The sequence below is a fragment of the Tympanuchus pallidicinctus genome, unplaced genomic scaffold, assembly GCF_026119805.1.
Source record: "Tympanuchus pallidicinctus isolate F22 unplaced genomic scaffold, pur_lepc_1.0 scaffold5, whole genome shotgun sequence".
Classification (NCBI taxonomy): Eukaryota; Metazoa; Chordata; class Aves; order Galliformes; family Phasianidae; genus Tympanuchus; species Tympanuchus pallidicinctus.
The window spans coordinates 31901672-31919338 of record NW_026294769.1 but is presented as its reverse complement, the minus strand read 5'-3'; the positions used below and the strand labels follow the sequence as shown (position 1 = coordinate 31919338).

The following is a 17667-nucleotide window of genomic DNA, read 5'->3' as shown; positions in this document are numbered from 1 at the left end:
GTTTTGTCATGTGGGAGAACTAACCAATGAACCACCACAGTTAATGGTGTTTCTATCTATCATATTCCGAGTAATGGCTTTACCTTAAAAATACACTGGAGCCCCCAAAGGGGAGGAAATCCCAAGAGCTGATCATTTTGGAAACTGAAAGGAGTCCAAATGGGTGCTAATATTTCACAAGGGAAGCTTTCAACTGAATGAAATACATCTTGGATATTAATAGTGAAGTCTATGATTATTACTGCAAAGATCTGCTTTGCCAATATTTTAAACGGAGAATGAAAGCATGTGCAGATTTTAGGGATTTTTTTCCCTTTTTATTGAAGAAACACACGGCACATGCAAATTAAAACTGCATTCACCACATAAGACTATAACATTTTTGGCACATGTACTCAGCATGCATAAATGTTGGCTGTATTTAAGTTCTCCTAGACATATATAATTAATGAAATACATTTGTGTATAGCCTCATTTTGCGAGCAGCCTAATTTTAGGCTGCCTATCCGTTTGCAATGTAAATCTTCATTTTGGTCGGTATATTAAATGTTAATGCTTGTGCTAATTTTTAGTCTCTAACCTTAAGGCAGGTCACACATTGCCTTATTAAAATAAAAGAAACAAAGAAGATTAATTTAGTCACTGGAGTAAACAATTAAAAGTACATGGGAGCTTGGACAAAAAAGTAAGGAAATGATAACTTAATGGCAAAAGGCATGTCCTCCAACAGCTAGGCACCATGGTGTGATCCTTATTTACTTTTATAGTGCACCCCATTGTGCCTATGTGTTGGAAGACATATGTCATGTTTCATCCTCAAGGGCCTAAGTGTGAATTTCCTGTTATTTTTTTCACAACTTTAAAAGTTGTTTCAATGAAGTTTTTGTTGGAAGAACTTTAGTAAAATGTGTTTTATATACTGTCTGTGGCTAACCGGGAAAAATTGCAGCCCCAGAGGAAAATAAGGAAGAAAGACTGCAGACTGAAGGAAAGGAAGGAGAGGGCTGAGCCTGGAATGGAGCTGTGAGGCAGGGCTTGGGGCTTGGATGGCTGCAAGGGGTCTGCAGCCCCCACTTACCATGTGGAGCTGTGCATCCTTCCCCACTGTCCAAAAAGAAGGGATGCTTTGAATACCCACAGTCAAGTGTTCACCAACTCACACCCAGATGGTTTTCTTGCCTTTTTAACATGCTTTCTTTCTCTCAGGAGTGGACGCTCATGTATTTAATCTACTTCTGATATATTTCACAGCAGCTTTGCTGTGGAAGGCTGCAAAAGTCCCTCATGAGTGAACTCTTCCAGTCCCTGCAGCTCTCATCGGCTCCTGTGCAGGATCAACCCCTGTGCAAACTTTGAGATCTATTTTGAGGAGGAATGAGGGAAACTCCATAAAAACCACCTTTTTTTGATCACTGAGAGCTAATTAGTGCCCTGATTTAGTGTAAAAGAAAATGTTAATAACTGTTTTAAGTTCTCTGATATATTCTTTTTCTTTCTCAGGGTTTTAACGAGAAATTTCTAAACTTTCAGCAGACACATTACACACTATTTCTAAGATCTATGAAATCCCCGTCTGGTGCCTTAAAACAGTTTCTCTGATATACAGTTTTTCCTCTAGTTATGCCAAATATAGCAAGGAAATGCATGGAAGCAGAGCACGCTCACATTTAAGGTCCCTGCTTTGCAGAAATTACACAGCTAACTTCAGTGAACAAAACTTCACCAATAAAGCTTTTCAACAGCAAATTCTGCACAAATGCCTTTTAAATGTTTCAAATTTTCTAGAATTAGACTGTCAGTTTTGCAAATGTTCTGTGAAATTTTAGCAGCAATTACTACCAGGCAAAACGTTTCAAAGAAAGGAATTCTAAAAAAGGAACAAAGATAAAAAGAAATCATCTTGCAATACTAGCTTAGGAGTCAAAACTCTCTTGAAGTGGAAATTAAGCTCAATGTTGTGTATGAGGAACCACGTAATATAAGGGAGTGGACACAGGAGCACTGGGTCTCCTTATGGGTCTGACCAGTGACCCTGCCATAACCATGCACTTCACAACTTCCCTGGCATAAGGAGCATCCACATGGACATGATCTGATTCCTGACCACAACTCCCTCTTGGTATTACTGTGCTCATAATGATAAATGAATAATCACATACATACTGTATGATGAAAGTAGAAATGGCATATGAGAGAGAGGGAGGTGATAAGTGATAACCAGCATGGCTTTATCAAGGGCAGGTCCTTCCTGACCAACCTTGTCACTTCTTTTGATTGCATCACGGCATCTGCGGACAAGGGAAGAGCCACTGATGTCATCTATCCGGACTTCAGTAAGGCCTTTGACACATTCCTCCGTAACATCCTTTTCTCTAAATTGGAAAGATATGAATTTGATGGGTGGACTATTTGATGGGCAAGGAGCTGGTTATGAGATCATATCCAGAAAACAGTGGTCAATGAATTGATGTCCGGATGGAGATTGAAGTGCTGTCCCTCAGAGGTCAGAACTGGGTCATTAACATGCTCTTTAACATCTTCATCAATGACATTGACAGAGGGATTGAGAGCACCTTTGTGGATGACACCAAGCTGTGTGGTGTGCTCAACACATCCAAGGGATGGGATACCATTCAGAGAGGCCTCATGTGGTTCAACAAATCCAAGTGCAAGGTCTTGTACCTGGATCGCAGCAACTCCTGCTGCCAGTACAAGCTGGGGTACCTAATGATGGATTACAGCTCTGTTGAAAAGGACTTGAGAGATGGCAAACTGGACGTGAGACAGCTGTGTGCCCTTGCATGCCAGGAAGCCAACCGTATCCTGGGCTGCATCAAAAGAAGCATAGCCAGCAGGGTGAGGGAGGTGGTCCTGCCCATATACTCTGCACTTGTGAGGTATCACTTGGAGTACTGTGTCCAGATGTAGTCCTCAGTACAGGAGAGACATAGACCTGTTGGAGTGTGTCCAGAGAAGGGCCACAAAAATGATTCAAGGAATGGAACACCTTCTCTTCAAAGACAGGCTGAGAGCTGGGGCTTTTCAGCCTGGAGAAGGCTCTGGGAAGACCACATAGCAGCATTTCAGTATCTGAAGGGAGATGTAAGAAGGAGAGGGACAGACTCTATAGCAGGATCTGTTGTGGTAAGACAATGGGAAATGGTTTCAAACTGAAAGAGTGGATATTTAGATTGGATATAAGGAAGAAGTGTTTTACAATAAGAATGATAAGGCACTGGAGCAGGTTGCCCAGAGAGGCGGTGGATGCCCCATTCCTGAAGACATTCAAGGTCAAGAACTGGACAGGGCTCTGCGCAATGTACAAGTAGAAACCACTTGTTTCCACTTAACATCACCTCTCCTATGGCTAGCAGAAAGCTTTCAAAACAAATGTTTCATTCTGCTGGCTCCAAAATGTTGGTAGCAACTATCACTTTGACTTGGCAGCATAAACTGTAAGTAGAAGCAGCAGACACAAGGAAAAAAGAATTATATATGAAAAAAAGAAAAAAAGAGAGTCCAGTGGCTCCTGTACAAAATGTCAACTCCAATCTGTACAGCCAGTGGTAAATTACCCACCTGTTTTCACTTACTTAACATTAAAAAACACTTATACATCGTTACACTTTTGTATCGTATTAGTGAAAATGAATGCTAGAGCAATATGAGGTAAACACTGCTAATGTGGAAGAAAGTTGTTTATATCTTTTAGTGATAGGATTACTATGGTAGTGATAGATTCACTGTGCAGCTTTGAATCCTGACTCACCATTGGAAAAATCTGCTCTTCTCTTGTCTTCTGAGACCACTGCTGTGAAGCAGTGAAGTTCTCTGAACATCTCCTGAGGATCCTGAAGGCTTTGTGCGTTTGATTGACTTGTGTGTCCAAAGAAAGGCAATGAAGCTGTGAGGGGTCTGGAGCACAAGTCTTATGGGGAGCAGCTGAGGGAACTGGGGTTGTTCAGTCTGGAGAAGAGGAGCCTCAGGGGGGACCTTATCACTTTCTACAACTGCCTGACAGGAGGTTGTAGAAGGTGGGGGTCACTCTCTTCTCCCAGGTAACAGGAATAGGAGGAGAGAGAATGGCCTCAGGATGTTCCAGGGGGGAGGTTCAGGTTGAATATTGGAAACAATTTATACTTAAAGTGATGAGGCAGTGGCACAGGCTGCCCGGGGAGGTGGTGGGGTCACTGTCCCTGGAGGTTTTCAATAGCTGTGTGGGTATGGCACTGAGGGATGTGGTCTAGAGCAGTCACAGGCATGGGCTGATGTTTGGACTAGATGATCTTATTGATCTTTCTAATCTTAATGATTCTGTGATTCTATGACTTCGATGTTGTTTTCTGCCACCAATTTGTATTTTTCTCTTTATGGCAGCTAGAAAGTAAGAAAAGGAAGCTCATTTTAGAAATATTCTTGCTAGTGTACTTCTTACAGCAGTCCATGCCACTCAGTGAAGTTTGTCAGCCCTTCTGCACCTGACTGGAAGTGCCTGTGCTGGGACTACAGTATACCACAGCAGGCCTGAATCCAAAGACCCCCAGTGCCAGCATAACGGCTCCCATTGAATTTGTGAGGTGTTTTATTGGCCCCATCTGTCTATAAAATGCACAAAAAAATACATAAAGTAGCAAGGAGAAACGTAGCCTCTGGGGGACCCAGCCACAGACCACTGAGGGTCTCCAGGCTATCTCGTGTCCTGGCAGCCTACCCCCGTGACACGGAGGGGGGGATTTCCATTTTCAGGCTCTGCCTTCCAAGTGCAAGGACTCTGGAAGGTTCAGGCTAATCTTCAAGGGAAAAAAACAGCCTATCTGAAAAATGGGGAAGAGATAATAACACTTGTGGCTGTACAAGCGAAGATAACGACAAAAATAATCAAATCTCATGCTCCTGGGAGGAAACTAATTGCACACAGGGGTCAGGAAGACATTTTCATCCACTGTAGAGCACTGCACAGTTGGCTGCTGTGTTGTTATTATGAAAGAGGGAGGTAGAAGGAAGGGGGAGTTTGCTTGGCTTCCTTTTTTTTCTTTTTTTCTTTTTTTTTTTTTTTGCTGAATTGATGGAGGGACAGGCGAAAGCTGCTCTTGTTTGCCCTTAAGTACCAAGTGCTGGCTGGTATTAGAAGCATAGCACTGGGCTGAATAAATACAGTATGGCAATGCGGATGTGTCCGATGGGTTGAGAAAGTGGGATGCATCTCTCCATGCGCACACATCTGCTATCCCTCACTTGTGAATGTTACTCCAGATGGTAATCAAGAAGGTGGTTTTATAACCCACATTAAGAGGACTGTCTGCTGACAAGTTATGTGTTTTCTTCCCTTGAGTACATGCTGTTAAGATGGATAAGTGCAAATGGTTGAAATTTGGTTGTTAACTCTGAATAATAATAATACTTTGCATTTCTATTGCATCTTCCATCCAAGGATCTCAAAGCACTTTGAAAACACTAATTAACAGCATCTTAACACACTGCAGTGAAGCAGGTAATTATTATTATTTTTTTTTTTTACAGAAAAAGAAGCTTGTCATTGTCAAAGAGAGTTTCTCTGAGTTACCAAAGAGCCAAAACTAGTTGAGAAATGATGATTTCTCCAGGCAAATTACAAACGTTGCATCAATTTCCTGAAAATTAATTTGATTTTGTTTTACTTTCCAGTGTGTAAAATAAGCCAAACTTCACACATTTCCGACTTCTGAAATCCTCCTTTTTGGGGACTAAAGCACTAAAAAGAATGTACAAACCTTGCACTTTTCACTTGCTTGCTGAACAACCAAAAATAGCAATCATGAATGAAAATCGTCTGCAGAAAGAAATAGCTTGATGATTATGTTTGATTAATACCAAGAATATGGTGCAAACCCATGTCAGCTTCAGTGCCAATTCCCATTCCTTTAAGCCTCATCAAATAATTCATTACACTATTTCCTGCCTCCTGCAAGTAAACGTAAACTCTTTGTGAGAGCTGCAAGTATTCTGCTTTCCTACTTTTTATTCCTTCCTGTCATCTGTTTACAAAATACCCTCAAAATCTGTGGCTGAAGACTGCAACTTTGTTGACAATAGGTTCATAAGCTTGTATAAAAGAGAAAAAGAGATCAAGACCAAGTTTCAGTGTTGATTTCTGACGTAGAATAATATTAATTATTTGATTTTCAGGCCCAGAATCCACCTTTAAATTACAGGAAGATGTTATGGTCCCATCAAAGAATCGAAGACAAATTCTGCTAATCCTTCTGAGAGGCAAGATAATGGTAATAGGGGGTAAGGAATGATGGCTGGGTGGGCAATATTGCCTGTTCATTTCCTCGGCTTAGCTACTGATTGTCACTCTTGTGCCTTTGAGATGCCCATAAGCTTCCAGGGAGACTACACGAAGGTACAGTAGCTTAATTATGTAGGCTGCTATTTACTAGGTTTCAGCTGAATCCATCAAACTAACTTTGCTTTAACCTGAGCCAGATTTGATTAGGAAGCCAATTTATTGACTGGTTCCCCCTTTGGCAATGCATCCTTTGATTTAGATACACATACTTACCTATTTGAAAAGTAGCAATGTTATGACACAATTTATATTTTAAAAAGCAATATTACACAGAACATAATTTAAAACAAACAAACAAACAAAAAAGCAACAACAAAAAGCCCTTTGAATCTAGAATAATGGCTACCTGTAAGGCAGTAGCTCACTTGAGAGATTTTGCTCAAGTAACTTATAACTATCAGCAGAACCCCCTAGGGAATTACCGCTGTTTTTGCAGAAGCTGTTTGCAGTGGAATAAACAGACAAGTGCTCTATATATCATTTTAAGTAAGACAAATAAAGTTCTGCTTCCTCCTTACAACGATGTCATTGTCACTTATATAAGAATAATTCTGTGTGACTTTTTATGAATCTTTCCCCTGTGCAGAAGTACAATGGCCTAATTTCCTACTCTCCGTATTATAAATAAATGTCCTTCTTCAGCGATCTATAGCCAAACTGCAATGATCTTACAACGAATGGAGAGGTCCAGAAGTGCTAAGGTGCATCGGAGCATCAGTGATGTGTGGAGAGAAGACCCACGACCCCAGGGTATGTCAATTCCTGTTCAATCCCTGGGGGAATGTTTACATCCCTCCCACCTTGCTCTTGCCCAGGGATCAGCTGACAGGAAGGCCTGGGGAAGCCACTCCTTTTGTCATAGATTCCCCTTCCGACTCATGGCATGGCTGGGAGACAATTCAGTTTTGGGGAGTTCTCAGACACAGCACTGAATGCATGGCACTTGCAAGAGTGGAGGAGAAAAGAGTGCAACCCCTTCTGCTTCCCCCGTGACCACTCTCTACTATTGCCATGTAGAAACTCTCATTTGGTAAAAACATGTTAAAAAATTAACAAAAAAAAAGCTAGAAAGTGTTATTCAAAATGTAATTTTAACACATTGTGAAGGGCTTTTAAGGGGAAATCTGTGTGGGGAGGGCTCTTATCTCTCTGTGGCACTAGCTAATGTAACTGACTGCCCAGGGGAATGCCAGAGGGACAGAAAATGGGAGAAATGATATTAAAATGGTGGGAACGTTATTTTATAACTTAAAAAAAATATATTTGTTTTCCCCAGAGTCTTTCAGGTTGGTTTGCTCTTCTGGCTGCATTTGATCTGCCAATAGCAAAGCCCATCTCTGCAGTGATTGCAGAGCTCTGTCTGATATTCCCTGTGTGCCGAGAGCATAGGGATTTCATTTCATACATCATTTCCAGTGAATACCCTCAATACAAAGTACAGAAGAAATTTCTTTCATACACACGTGCACATTCTCTTCTGTGTATGCACGCATACATGTGGATATGTCCACATGAATCAAATCACGGTCTGCAGAGAGGTACCCTGTAGCTCTGGATAAATTCATGTGATAAATTGTATTTACTGTGTGTCTTTCAATGCCCCACCTGCACTGTCCTGCCTGTTCATTTCTCTGCCTGGATTTGTTCCGATGCTCTGAACCTCTGAGAGTAGCTTCTAAAAGGTTACCACTGAAACAACAACCAAAAAATAAACAAGCAGAGTGACATTTCTTTTCCTCCTTTCTAAGTGGAAACTGCCTTGTTCCTCCTCACCACCTCCAAAAAAATACAACCAACTCAAGTCCCAGGACAAACTGCATGCTCAGAATGACCCATTTAAGGTCCAGTATTTTACAGCTCAGCTGGGCTAGAAAGGGTTGCTGAGCAGTGTGCTGGAAATGGAAGATTTCTAATGGGGCATAGTCTAGCTTTTAGTTCAGAGGTATCATATGTTAATACAATACTGTTTGGTACTTTCTAGAGGTTTCTGCAACAGTAGAAGTTGTGCTTCTGAGTTCTTTATATCTAGAGATGTGAAAACTAAAGGGAAACTCTCTTTTTAAGGGAGTGGACATTGTTATGAAGCGACAAAAAATCTACAAATGCCCTTCATAATTTGTGTTTAGAAGTAAGCGTGGTGCACAGCCACAGGAAAAATCTGCTGTTCCTCTAGAGGTTATTTGCTTGCTCTTTTGCTGTTTATAACTAATCTGGGCATCCTAAACTCATAGCAAAGATGCCCACAAACCTTGCCAACCAAGAATGTCCTGCACTATTTTAAAGTATTTTGAAATCCCTGCAAGAGAAATTTCAATGTGAGTTTGCATGTAAGGCTTCATTTTTTTGGTAGGTCGATCAGTTTTGACCATACCTCCAGGACTTTCGTTGCTATGCTGCACCACAGATTGAATTGATACTAAAATAATCTTAGCCTTTACGTGGCAGAGTCAGATATATAATTAATAGGCCACTGGGAATCAACGACAAAGGACTGCAAGAAAACTCCTGAGTTATTTAAATCCTCATAAATGTGTGGGGACTGTAGGACTTGCTGGTGAGCCAGTGTCACCCCTCTGCTACAGGCAGACACCAGTTTCCTCAAACTGTGGGTAGCTGAGGAACACAGCACATGTGCCACCACTAATTTCGAAGGTGACTTATTGATTTAGGAGAGCTGATAGGGCTCAAACTGACACCTCCACTGTGAGTGACTGTGCAATCCCCTTCCATACGAAATGAAGTTTTATTTGCTCTCACTCATGTCTTCAAAGATGAGATACTCTCTCAACAGCCTATTTTAATACCCAAGTTGTCTGTTGAAAGGAAAAAAACCACAGTATCTAACCTAAACTTTTTCTGCCTTTGTTTGAGGCTGCTGCTTCTTGTTCTACCTTCTTGTACTAATGTGAAGAATTCCCTTACTTCATTAAACTCACTTCTACATAATGGTAATGTCCCCTGTGAGTGATCTCTGTATAAAGTCAGTTCCTATGATATTTTCCCGTATGTTTTATACTCTGATCTCTGTATCACTTTGGTGGTTAATCTCTGTGTCTTCTCCAGTGTCACATCTACACACTAAGAGAACCATAAAGTGTTTTGGGTGGCATCGTCCTAGATTTAGAGTTGCCATATCACTCTTTTACATAAGACTTCTTTTTAATTGCATACAGGAATACTGCTGCTGTAATTTACTTTCGTTACAGCACAGACATATGTTTCATGGAGTAGGTAAAGTAATAGTCTTAAGCTCTATCAATCACTGGTTTCCAAGCAGCTCCCCTTTAGCTATATCTCTTTATTTTATTGACAATCCCAGAGTGTTATATTTGTTGAAATCTCTGTTCAAAGTGTCTTTGGACATACTCTTGCTATATTTTCTGAATTATCTCTTTTTTGGTCACTGGACTTGTACATGCAGCATTTGTGATATGTTGTGAAATATAAACCTACAAAATAAGAGCACAGTTATAATACAAGTGACCCTGATTGAAAGGGTGGATGTGAAAACTGATTACACAGCAAATTGCCCATCTGCACAGACTTGGAATAAGAACATTTCAAAGCTCATTTGTGGGTTGATGTTGCCATTTAACGCCATTTCCAACAAATCATTCATAAAATTAATGATCACAACTGATGGTTGCTTCTCTCAAGCTCTTCTGTGAAAAGTAGTTCTTCCATTGATTGAAGAGGTTATGTAAAGAAATGAGTGTAATACAAAGAAAATTGAATGAAGTAATCTTCACATAACTTCAGATAGCTGGGCTACTGGTAACATATTGGACTAGTGTATAATTCTGGTCTTCATAACCCACCTGTCAGTTTTCCCGTTACTAATGAAGCTTTGTCCTGTGGCTTTCCAAAATATTCCTAAAGGAATCTGTCATTTTTCTCCCTACTTAATCTCCCTGACACTGATTAGTTGGAGACGTGGGTTGTGGTTTGAGTGCGGATAGCCCTGACTCGTTCTTCAGCTTCCCTGTTGCATATCATGGGCCCAGAATCTTTTTCATATCCTCTCAAAAATCAGGACTTCACAGTTCACACAAACTCTGTCCCAAGAGAAAAAGGGTCATATCTAATTTCCCAGACCCAGAACACATCCTTTTCCAGAAAGCCAATTTTGTGAGCACTCTGGATTTGAAATCAATTTCTTCAGTTGATAGTAGAATCACACAGAGACTTTGCAAAAGGTTTCACAGAACAATTACTATTTATTCTGACTAATACAAGAAGCATTCAACTCTAATGAAACAAATAATGTCTACTGTACGTTTCCTGATCTCTCCTGGCTACCTTTTCAGCTTAGGCTAGATGTCATTTAAGACTAATTTCTTCCCTTTTCTTTTGAGTGGTTACCTTTCTGTAGGAGAACTGTCAGGTCAGGGCTTGAACTGGTGATTAAGCACCTGGTAAAGGGGTGTGCCTGGCCCAAGGAGCACAGGCAGGTTGCTTGCACCTGTGTTACCCATGTGCCCACAAGCAGTGGGCCCAGGGTGAAGTCACACTGGGCTTGTGTAAAGGTCAGCCTCTGAGGGGAGGGTATATATTGGACCTAGGCTGCTTCTTGAGAAGGAATGTTGCAGTGTTGTAGAGACCCTTCACCAGTTGGGTGAGTTTGATGCTTTTTTTCTATATATGTCTGTAGGCTTACCTGTGACTTCTTTACCAGATACTGCCAAGAACCTATCAGAAGCAATGTTGCTTCTCTGTGAGCAGAATACCTTCAAAATCATGGAGAACTTCCTTCTTCAGTACATAGGTAGCTTATTTCTCCTTGAATCAGTTTTGTAGTTAAAATCCTTCTCCTGTGAAAGAACGTTACTCTCATGCTTCTACCTACTACTAACGTTACTGCTCGTGCTCTGTGTCTCTGCAACCTCCTCCTCAGTCCTTCAGGCTGGTGGTGTGGTATTGATGTTAGTTTAACACGCAATTTCTCCTTCTGCCAATTCTTAGCTGCCTGCATACTGCCTAATACAGCTTTTCAGATGTGTTGTATGTTCAAATGTACTGAAACATAACCTCTGGATCTATGTCTTTTAACATCAAGTATTAATAACTAGTTGCTGTTGCATTAAGATTTACTAGTGAAACCACGAACCTTCTCCACGAAGGTTAAAGAAAATTGATGTTTGTCAAAAATTGAAGAAAATGTCCATTTGTGTGCTAATATGCTTTCAGTCCCAACCTGCATAGAGGCAGAATATCTGGTCTAATCCATCTCCTTAGGATGAGAAGATGAGACTATATACTGTGTAGGACAGCTTTACAACAAAAAATTCATACAGTCTATAAATCAAACTGAGTTTTCATAGAAATTCATAAGAAGAGAGGTGTGTGGTAACATGGAGAAACAGCTTTATAAACCACGTTCTTGTTGCAGAGATTTCAGTACTGATTGGGACTGTAACTTAATTAGTCTCCCAGTCTGATTGTGATCTCAGGCTAATTTTACACTGGCATGATTCCATTAACGTTTGTGCAATTAATTTGAGTGTAAGTCAAGAAAGACTCAGATCCTGAACACTCTGAATCACTAGATCACTCATTCTGGAGTAACGTGCTCAGCTGTGTAATAAGCTCCCCATCTTTCTCTCTTTCTTCCCTCATGTGTTGCAGTCATTCACTTCAAGATCTCTTTCTTGGGTGAAAGGGGATTCCAGATAGAAGACAGTTGCTGTTTTGAAGCAGATTCTGATGTAGTGGTCTGGAGGATGTGGACTCCCTCAACTCATTTTCAGAGATTATCATAGAAACTTTGTGACAGGAGTCTTGTTGGTATACTAGTGGCCACATGATAAGGGAGAAAATGAATGTGGTCAGGGAAGCCTGAATTATGCAGTCACACCTGAGACCCCATTTGTTTTCACAAGTGGATATATTTAGCCTATCAGCTGATGTGATGGGAATATTGTGATTTGCTGTTGCTGTTCTTTAACCTATGAAGCCAGTGAGAAAAGAGAAGGCAGAGTTGCTTGAGCACACACCGAAAGAAGCCAAAATCTCAGTGTTATATGCCAAGGTAACTCCAACAAATCATGTCCAGTTGGCAAGCATATTCTGGCAAAACCATGTGTTGTCCAGTAAGCAGAGCAAACGACTGTTATTGTTCCACATTCTCTCAGAGAAACTCCCAGTTAATTCTTCTGGGGAGCAACTTTGAGCAGTGTGGGAAAATTTCCAATATGCATGTTCAAGCAGGGAAGAAAACCAGGTTTGGACATTTTAAAAAGATTGTATGTGCAAAATGTGTATGCAAATGTGCATTTTTGTTACAAGAAGGTTATTACCGTGATATTATTGCTTTGTGTTTCAAAATGACTTGATAGTAGAGTTTTTCCTCACTTTTCTCATTGCAACTTAAGTTTTTCCCCCAGTCAAGTCTGAGTTCAAAGATCACCCAATTAGTAAAAGGAAATTGGAGAAGATGATTTTCATCCTAATCCCTTACCTGACTGAGACACTTTCACATGAGACAAACTTTCAGAAGCCTTTATTCCACAAGGGAAGGTCTTTAGGCTCTCTACCAGGAAAGAACTGTTCAAGGTGAATGCAACTAGATAGTTTCCAACATCACTGTATGGACAACAACTCAAAGCTGAGCCAAGCTGTCCATGAAAAGACAAGGCTCCCAGAGCAATAATATCTTTGTTCTTCTCCAACACATTACCCTTGTGGCTGCAAAAAGCATGATTCTAGCTTTCTTCATGGTGAGTGTTCTACTAAGACACTTCTGTCCCCAAGTGTTTTTTTTTCTGCCAGCTCTGAAAAATTAACATTGAGGTGATAGGTTGCTTCTTTTGGGGTGAGAACTACAATACTGCTATAAGAGTCAACAAACCTTGGCTTTATCACATCACCATTCAAAGAGTGAATCTAACAATGCACAGTATGTATTTTTGCAGTCGCTTTGCCACTAGTTTATTTCCTTTTCCCTTTCATTTGGAGAAGGGGTTCTTGACATAATCTGCATCTTGACTTACGTGGGAGCTGTATCTCTCTGAAGTCCTCTGCAGCTCTCTTTTGATGAAGCAAGAGAGAGGTCGCATAATTATTATTGCACATCCTCAGTGTGTTTTATGCTTATATTTTAATTTGGTTGCTAGTGTCATGCATGGTACCATGAAAAGTTCTTATCTGATCTCAAGAGGCAAACAACTTCCCATAATGTCAGTTTGCTTCATCAGTGCAAAAGGAGGCTTTCATACAGAGTTCAGGAAAAACAGCTCTGGGTAATGGGCAGGCCACTCTTCCTGATCATCCGTACATTTACTATAGAGAATGGCACAGTGTACTTTTTGAGCAGAAATGCAGGTTGGATGTCTTTCAGCACAGTGGAGCAGTTATTTTATGCAAGCACAGCAAGCTTCTGGTTTACCACTTTTGGATGGAAGCATTCAGAGTGCTAGAACACAAGAGAGAGGAAACTTATATTTTGAATAGAAGTAGATATCAGCTATATGTGTTTTTAAATAGATTGCTAGAACCTCATGCTTGGAAGGGAAAATGTAACAAGTCCTGATAATTTTTTTCCAACTTTTTTTGGCAAGCTAGCGTCACATGTGGCATTTAAAGGTTGAAAATTCAGCTGACCTATGCCTGCATAAACAAAGAGACTATAAAAAGGGGAAATAACTTCTTAGATTTAGTTTTGTCAGATTTTCCTAGGTAGAATGGGAATGTTCAATCACACTGGACTACTCTCAGCTTTTAAAGGAGGCTGGCTGCAATCACGCGTTCACTGGGGATCTGTGGATAGTACTGTCAGCACAACTTAATTTCCAGGGCAAATTCCTCCTTGGAGTTCACTTGGGATTGAAAATAGCTCTTAGTATCTCTATGCCACATCCTGGTTTTTAGGGTATACGGAATTGGTATGGTATGGTGGGAAAAGAAATGGGCCAATTGCACGATCTCCCCACGTATCAAGGGTACACAGCGATATACCCTATAGATAGGTAATCACTTTTACATGAAGCACTGTAATTATAGACATGGCACAAATTTTAGATACAGTTTTTAGATACATGTGCAGTGTAATGTTAGTTGCTATAATGACAGAAAAGAGATTTTTGAAGCAAGAAATTCCTGTGCACCTTTCCCCTTACAAGTGTTTGCCATGACTTCCATTGTAACTCTGCACATGCTGTCATGTTTGTTAAGCTGTGGTTAAGGAACTCCTTGTGTCTATTGCGTTAAATGTCTCCTCTGTGAAAATCATTCTATTTGGTGTGTGTATCACTTAATCCAGTAGGATTTATGGTACTATGTTAAAATGCTTATTTTTTCTGTCCTTTACTGTTCGTACAGTGACCAAAATATACTGTAATAGAACTTGGCTTTCTATTGGTAGAGTAGAGTTAATAGATGGTCCCAGTTACTTGTTGCTTTTTGAAATTTTCGGCTCTCTGATGTGATCTCTAACATGGCCCTGCAACTCTTCTCCAAGAAATGTGCAAGCAAGTTGAGGTAATAAGCTTGCACAGAGTGCTAAGGAGTTCCTGGCTGACAAAATAAGGAAAGCGGAACTTTTATCTTCAGATCCAGCTATGCTTTTTCCAAAAGGGTGAAATTTGCTTGTGCTGGATTCATGGAGATAGAGTTGAGACAGGAACCATCTTAGTTCATAAGGATCCTGGAGTTGAAGAGAAAAGCTACTCTAGCAAGGCATCTGGGGAACCTGCTTCAATCAAAACCATATGTGAAATTATCACAATGACACCAGTGTGTGTTTTTGGGATGAGAGAAAAGAGATCTAGCAACTATGTGAATGTTTGATTCAGTCTTTTTCAATGAAACACTTCTCATGAAAATGTATATTGCAGTATCCGTTAGCAAGTATTATTACAATAACTTTTATTGAGTTGCCTTTTTGAAAGCAAGTGGTCTTCACTGGGAGCCAACTTTGAAACTGGAAAGCTGTTCTAAATTGTGACAAAATTAAATTTCAACATTTTACAATCTTCAGGAAAAATTTTTACTCTTTCCACAGTTCCCATCTTTTTTTAGTAAGGTCTTTCTATTGTAAAACACTAAATAATACTGTTTTGTTTTTTTTTTAAAAAAAAAGAAAAAGAATCAAGCAAACAAAACAACAATCTCTGTACAAAAAAAGGTCATTTATAGTTCTGTTGCATGGGAGAAGTTGAGAGAGACTGGATTATATTTGACATAATTCATAAATTGTTCACTGCCCTAGTGGGAGGTGCTATATTGACGTAGCTCAGGTGATGAGGTTAGAGCAAGAAAATTAGTAAAGAAAGTAGCAGAGAAAGGAGAAAAAATTAGAAATGAGTAGCAAAATCTACCTTTTGAACACAAAGGGATGCTAATAGAAGTATAATGTACCTTGAATTGTTGCCAAAGGGATTTTACTAGTAGTACCAGGGAACCATTACAGAAAACCTTTGCAGATAATCAGATGATCAAATGTAAGGAGGTGTGAATAGTCATAGTATGAGATGTGCACACAGTATAGTCTCCCAAAGGTAATGCTGGGAATAGTTTGCCAGAATCTGTGTGTCTAGGTGTAAGAGCTCTGCAATCCACCTTGCTCACCAGCTGGGGGAATCAGAGTGGCTGCAGCAGTTGACTGGGGCGTTGCATTTCTTCTGCCTGCTAAGGATGGGCCTTGGCCACTGCCCTACTGCGGTTTTGAGATGGGCCGGGAGCACCTACACAAGGCCCTGTGTCCTGCCCTTCATCAGGTCAAAGACCATTTGTTGCATAGCAAGTATGTTAATGTTTTGCCAGCAGCATAACTGCAGTGTACGTGTACCTGTGGTGTATTTGGATGAGCTTCAGAGGGCAGTTTTTTGTTGTATGCAGAGAAGTACAGGGGTAGAGTACTGTCCCTTTGCTTTTTCATTTTTGTAACCACCTAAAGAGTTGGTACCAACTGCACAGCAGCTTTCCTGAAATTACCAGGCAAAGACCTTCACAAATAAGTCTCTTGTTAGCTGTTCTTGTTCAGTACAGAAAACCAGAAATACTCATACTTGGTCCTAAATGTTCAAAATCACAAGAATATTGGAATAAAGGTGTAGATTGTAGACCATGTGTGAATTTTCTCATACCTGTTTTATGTTGTCCATAAGGCAAGACTATTTGTTTCATATTATAGCAGCAGTAACTGGACTTCTGGAAGGAAAAAACACATCCCATATCCAATTAAAAAGATGTGCTGTACATGTCTATTTGCTATTGGTAACTTCTTCTAACGGCTGCCTGAGGTATAGTTAATGTGCTAACCCTCTACTTTAGAAGAGCTGAGGAGCAAGAGTTTCTGACTTGAGAGAATCCAAAAACAAAAAAAAAATGCAAGCCTTTAAAAGACTTGCTGATATGGTCAGTGTCTGACCACCATAACCTTACATGGGCATTTTCGGCAGAGATTTGTTAGGTAACAAGCTGCAGTGCATAAGGAACAGTGAAAGAAATAAATCAGTGCTGGGGAGGAAAAGCTAAAACTGGGAGAAGGGGAAGCGAAAGAGGAAGATTTTTTTTTTTCCTCTTAAGGTGAAGAGCTGTAAGGATGAAAGACTGACCTGGCAAGAGCTGTAAAGTTGAGGATCTTCCATTCCGGGGACACAATGCTGTCATGCCCAGCCTTTTCCTACATGTTTGCTGTAGCTTAGGGGCATGTCACACACTTGTGAGAACTTTACAGGGTGTTGATGCAATATTGTGTCAGTAACTGAGTGATTTGTTTTTCCTCTGGACATTGATTGAAGAAATTCTTATTACGTTTTATAGCTTGCTTGGCCTTGGTAAGGAAGTCAAGACATAAATTGGACCATAAATTGGCCTATGTCACAATCTACATTGAAATGACATCAAATATGTGTCATTGTGCTGGTGTTTCAGCTTAAAGCAGGAACCTGACACTCCTTGTCAGCTTGATCAAATGTGAGACCCCCTTGCATCTTTGCCACATGGCACGCTTTAACAGTTACGGTGAAGGCTGCAGAGGTATCTCCTGTGATGACACTGTAGAATGCTGCAGTAGGAAAATAAATTGTGTTTGTAGGCCAAATTGATTTGCTTCGACTTATTGCAAAGTAACAATCTCCACTGCGAGCATAGTAGGTATGTGCATATAAATAAAAATTGACACCAAAAATATATAGATACACAGAGAGGAAAAGAGAGCATACATAACTGAGATATATTTATCCCACAAGCAAAGCAAGACTTGATAATTCATGAGTGGCGAAGATGCAGTTGAGTTATGGAGATCTTTCCTCTGGAGTGAAATAAATATAGCATCTGAATTCAGCCCATTATATAACATGATTAATAGAAATGAATGCTTTCAATAGGTTGGCTTT

At 40.3% G+C, this 17667-nt stretch overlaps 1 long non-coding RNA gene across 1 annotated transcript; it reads left to right on the top strand.

Annotated features, from left to right (window-relative positions):
• Positions 1-10889: 10889 nt before the first annotated feature.
• Positions 10890-15390, top strand: LOC128091405 (uncharacterized). Its single transcript, XR_008211392.1, has 2 exons — positions 10890-10946; positions 11957-15390. It is a non-coding gene; the product is annotated as an uncharacterized LOC128091405 (long non-coding RNA).
• The last annotated feature ends 2277 nt before the right edge of the window (positions 15391-17667 follow it).